This window comes from Ovis canadensis, chromosome Y, assembly GCF_042477335.2.
Source record: "Ovis canadensis isolate MfBH-ARS-UI-01 breed Bighorn chromosome Y, ARS-UI_OviCan_v2, whole genome shotgun sequence".
Lineage (NCBI taxonomy): Eukaryota > Metazoa > Chordata > Mammalia > Artiodactyla > Bovidae > Ovis > Ovis canadensis.
The window spans coordinates 14,767,308-14,773,327 of record NC_091271.1 but is presented as its reverse complement, the minus strand read 5'-3'; positions in this window follow the sequence as shown (position 1 = coordinate 14,773,327).

Genomic DNA, 6,020 nt, shown 5'->3' with positions numbered 1-6,020 from the left:
AGTGACCAGGGAAGCCCATGCAATATTTAGGCTTGTCTTTAGAAGAGAATATTAGGATATACTCGGACGTGAATGATAATGAACAGTCTATTCGCAAAACTTGTGGGACACAGTTAAAGATGTACGGAGAAACAATGGAAAGAGTAACAGACTTTATTTTCTTGGGGTCCAAAATGATTGTGGATGGTGAATGCAGCCATGAGCTTAAAAGATATGTGGCCCTTGGAAGAAAAGCTATGACAAGCCTAGACAGCCTATTAAAAAGCAGAGACATTTCTTTGCTGACAAAGTCCATCTAGTCACAGCTATGGTTTTTCCCACAGTCATGTATGGATGTGACAGCTGGACCGTTAAGAAGGTGGAGTGCCAGAGAACTGATGCTTTTGAACTGTGGCAGCCCAAACGCCTGTAGGGGGAGCTGAGGCGGCGCCCCAGACCTGAGGAGGCCTCATCCCCTCGGCTCGCCGCCTCAGGCTTGATCCGGGAACTTCCTAGGGCAGGTGAGCCGCAGGCAGTTCTGTCTCCTCATCAACGGGGACCGGTAAGGACTGGAGCATGGTTCAGCCAAAGCGGTGCCTGACGGCTAAAGGGAGGATTTCTCGGGTCCCCACTCGCACGAGGCCTTGCTTGGCTGTGCGGCTGGTGAGGGCCCGCGGGCCCTCAGGAGGGAGCCTATGGCAGGACCCACAAGGCCTCAGGCTCCTTTCACCCTCTCCTCTCTATAGTCTGGGCGGGCTCTGCTCTTCAGCAGCTTACTGGCCCGGGGGGTGGGTGGGACAAGCCAGCTCCTTGAAAGGGCCTCTTAGGCCGCTGGCCCCTGGCATCACCCCCAGCTCTCCTGTGGAACCTAATGTATTTAAACACACACACACACACACAAATCTTCACGGCCCAACCCGGTTCTGCACCCAGGAACAGTGAGGCCAGCGCAGCAAAAAAAAAAAAAAAAAAAATCGATCTAGCGGCCTCTTCACTGCCCTGGTGCTTTGGTCGTTTTCCTTTACTTCGGCCTCTCCTCGGACTCCTGGGCTGCCCCGTCCCTGGGGGCCCCGAGATTCAGGCCTTTGGTTCGGGAAGTTGGCAGATGAGGTATTTGTTTGTTTGTTACTGAGAGAAAGGAGGTGGGAGGAAGAAGCTCAGGGCAAAGGAGTTCAATCACTTGGTCTGGTTGAGTGTGAGACACCTGGTCAGCATCCATAGGGTAGGACCAGGTAGGGCCTGGGGGGATAGAATGTTCCCAGAACAGGGGACTTACCCTGGCCGTTTCCTCTGCTTGTCCCCAGGATGTGACCCTGTGCTGCCTGGGAGGTCTCAAGCGCTCAGGATTTCAGTGGGCCCCTGAGGTAAGGTGACAGACATCTTTAAAATAAGGGACAAAGTTGTGGCTTTCTTCCTTTGCGTTTTTCTCCTTTCATTCGTCGGCTGACACGTTGCTGTTGAGAGAGAGTATTCCTGATTGGGGATTACCTGACCCTGATTGCGGGTGCTGACTTCAGGGCCATCATGGTTTCAGGTTTGCAGCTTTCTGAGTGGCAAGCTTAAAAACTGGCAGGGTGACTTGCTTTCTCCTGCCGTCTTGAAAGAAAAAAAGTAAGAGCACCATGGTTCTTAAGCTGTGTAGAGCTGACTCCTACCACTTGGTGAGGCTAAAATGGGGCAATGCACATATCCTAAGGTTTTAGCTAGGAAAGCAAAGCAATGCAGGTGTGGGGGTTCCCTGATGGCCTGGTGATTAGGATTCTGGGCTTTCACTGCAGTGGTCTGGATTCAATCTCTGGTCAGGGAACTGGGACCCCACAAGCCAAACAGCACGGCCAAATGAATGAATGAATCCAGTGGTTCATTCAGAGAAAATATCCTGTGATTTAACATGTTCACGTGAGATTACTTGCTCATTTCTGTACCCTTAAGGGCTTTTTTTCAAGAAGTAAGTGAACTCCACTGGATGGGGGCGAGGCACCATCTGAGCTCATTTCATGTGAGTAAACAAGATCATAGGAAGCTCTATGCCCAGCAACTTGTGCCTACAGCTGTGTTGTAAACTTATCTTGCTGGTACAGCTTTGACTTCACAGCATGCTTTGTTTTGGTCACAACATGTGGCTTCATAGGATATTAGTTCCCCAACCAGGGATCGAACACAGGATCCTGGCAGTGAAAGGGCTGAGTCATAACCAAACCACTAGACTGCCAGGCAACTCCTGTGTTTCGGTGCTTTGGATTGGGTGAGTGAGTGTGTGTGTGTGTGTGTCTGTGTGTGTCTGTGTGTGTTGATTTTTGCTGTATTTATAGGAGAACTGTTCTGTGTGTAAGTGTGATGTGAATGGTATTATAACTTGAAATGTTTGTGTTGTACATATGATCTCAAAATGGAATAGTTTGAAAGAACTTACCACTTGTTATCTCTTGGCCTAGGATCTCTCCTGAGGTAGTAGTCAAGCTTTTGTCTGGCTTGGCAACCTCTGAAGACTTAGCTTGTTGAATCTAAGCTTTCTCACTTGGCTGTACTCCTGAAGCCTCAGTTCCTCCTTCTGTGGGCCTCTCCAAGGGGCTTCTCTTGTCGAGGCTGCTGTCTTTACTCAGAATGAGTGATTCAGGAAAGCGCTTGCACCCATGATAAAGTGCAGAGTTTATTTCAGATGTTACACATCTTCACTTGTGTATTTGCTTAGTCTCAAAGGTCTACCCTGTGATAGATTGAGAGAGAACTACACAGGGATGGGAATATCAGGAGATTGAATTCACTTGAAGGCTGGTTACCATACCCATTAATCCACTATGCCAGCCTTTTTTTTTTTTTTTTTCATATGATCTCAGCTCTGTCAATGTGAGCAAATTATTTGGCTTGTGTACCCTTCTTGTGTTCTGCTACTGCTGCTAAGCCACTTCAGTCGTGTCTGACTCTGCAGTCTCATGGACAGCCACCCACAAGGCTCCCCCTTTTCTGGGATTCTTCAGGCAAGAACGCTGGAGTGGGTTGCCATTTCCTTCTCCAGTGCATGAGAGCGAAGTCGCTCAGTCGTGTCTGACCCTTTGAAACCCCATGGACTGCGGCCTACCAGGCTCCTCCATCTGTGGGATATTCCAGTTAAGAGTTCTAATGTGGGTTTCCATTGCCTTCTCCAGCTTGTGTGCTCTCTGGCTTGATGTACTCAATTCTTGATCTGCCCAGTTCTAGACCTACTCATTTCTTGATGTTCTAGCAAGTCTCCTCTTTGTCCTGGATTAAGCTTTCTGTTTCTCTGGATGGTTCCCATCAGCAAACAGTCTGACTATAATGTGACCTGTCGTTAAAAATCCATCTTTTGGTGACACCTCCTGCTTCTGCTGCTTTTATTTCATATTTGCTTATTATAGACCTCTGCAGAGTTGTTCCTAGACTTCGTTATCTCGAGTTCTCTCATTTTCCTATAAAGCCACTCTTGTCAAGGCCACAGGTGAATTTCAAATGTTTAAGTCAGTGGTCATTTTTAATTGTTATTTTATTTAATTTATTGGCATCCTTTATCAGAGTAGTTCATTTCCTCCTCCCTGAAAAAAATGTTTCACTTGGATTACAGAGTGCCATAAATCTACACTTGATAAATTCAAAAAATCGAAATCATTCCAAGCATCTTTGCTGACCACAATGCAGTAAGATTAGATCTCAATTACAGGAGAAAAACTATTAAAAATTCCAACATATGGATGTTGAACAACACACTTCTGAATAACCAACAAATCACAGAAGAAATCAAAAAAGAAATAAAAATATGCATAGAAACTATTGAAAATGAAAACACAACAACCCAAAACCTGTGTGACACTATAAAAGCGGTGCTAAGAGGAAAGTTCATAGCAATACAGGCATACCTCAAGAAACAAGAAAACAGTCAAATAATAACCTAACTCTACAACTAAGGCAACTAGAAAAGGAAGAATTGGAGAACCCCAGAGTTAGTAGAAGGAAAGAAATCTTAAAAATTAGGGCAGGAATAAATGCAAAAGAATCAAAAGAGACCATAGCAAAAATCAACAAAGCCAAAAGCTGGTTCTTTGAAAGGATAAATAAAATTGACAAACAATTAGCCAGACTCATCAAGAAACAAAGAGAGAAAAATCACATCAATAAAATTAGAAATGAAAATGGAGCGATCACAACAGACAACACAGAAATACAAAGGATCATAAGAGACTACTATCAGCAGTTGTATGCCAATAAAATGGACAACGTGGAAGAAATGGACAATTTCTTAGAAAAGTACAATTTTCCAAAACTGAACCAGGAAGAAATAGGAAATCTTAACAGACCCATCACAAGCAGGGAAATTGAAACTGTAATCAGAAATCTTGCAGCTAACAAAAGCCCAGGTCCAGACAGCTTCACAGCTGAATTCTACCAAAAATTTCGAGAAGAGCTAACACCTATACTACTCAAACTCTTCCAGAAAATTGCAGAGGAAGGTAGACTTCAGTCTCAGTGACAGCAATGCACTTGTTCTGAAGCTTGTTAATAGTCTCAATGGTGGCAGAAAGGGTGATCCAGATTGGAGGCTAAGTAGTTCCGGCGAGCATCCTCTAGATGGCGGCCTCAGTATCGACAAGCGCATATTCCAGAGGGCAAGCTCAGTGTTTGTAGCATGTGTGGTTTGACATAGAGAAGGAAATGGCAATCCACCCAAACATTCTTGCCTGGAGAATTCCGTGGACAGAGGGGCGTCGTGGGCTACTGTCCATAGGTTTGCACGGAGTCGGATAAGACTAAAGCGACTTAGCATGCATGCATGCATTGGAGAAGGAAGTGTCAACTCACTCCAGTATTCTTGCCCCAAGAATCCCAGGAACAGGGGAGCCTGGTGGGATGCTATCTATGCGGTCACACAGAGTTGGACACGACTGAAGTGACTTAGCAGCAGCAGCAGCAGCAGCAGTGGTTTCAAATCAGGGGTCAGTAATTGTGAAATGCTTCTTGCATTTTCAGTCGTTACCGCATGCCAGGTCCGGAGTGCAGATGCACTTGGTTGTGATACTTATGCTCCAGAGTTGTAATGTATGTGCCAGAGTGCAAGCTAACTCGTACACCTGTCCTAATTCAATTCTTAGTAAAAGCAGAATGCAAACTCGTGATTTCAACCTCAGTAGTTGCTGCATGCATCATCAGAAGTAGTGGTGCATACACTCATTTGATCTCTGGTTCCTCTGACTTGTCCAAAACCAGCTTGAACATCTGGAAGTTTATGGTTCATGTATTGCTGAAGCTTGGCTTGATATTTTGTGCATTACTCTACTAGCGTGTGAGATGAGTGCCATTGTGCAGTAGTTTGAGCATTCTATGGCATTGCCTTTGTTTGGGATTGGAATGAAAACTGACCTTTCCCAGTCCTGAGCTGCTGCTTAGTTTTTTAAATTTGCTGACATATTGAGTGAAGCACTTCCCCAGCATAATCGTTTAGGATTTCAAATAGCTCAACTGGAATTCTATCACTTCCACTCACTTTGTTCATAGTGATGTTTCTTAAGGCCCACTTGACTTCACATTCCAAGGTATCTGGATGTAGGTGAGTGATCACATCGTCATGATTATTTGGGTTGTGAAGATCTTTGATGTCCAGTTCTTCTGTGTATTCTTTGCCACCTCGTCTTCATGTCTATTGCTTCTGTTAGGTCCATACCATTTATGTCCTTAATAGTGCCCATCTTTGCATGAAATGCCCCCTTGGTATCTCCGGTTTTCTTGAAGAAATCTTTAGTCTTCCCCATTCTATTGCTTTGCTTTATTGCTTTGCTTTATTTCTTGGCACTGATCACCGAGGAAGGCTTTCTTCTCTCTCCTTGGAACTCTGTGTTCAAATAGGTATACCTTTCCTCCTCTCCTTTGCCTTCATTTCTCTTCATTTCACAGCTAATTGTAAGGCCTCCTCAGGAAGCCATTTTGCCTTTTTGCATTTCTTTTTTCTTGGGAATGGTCTTGATCCCTGTCTCCTTTACAATGTCATGAACCTCCATCCATAGTCCTTCAGGCATTCTATCAGATCTAGTCCC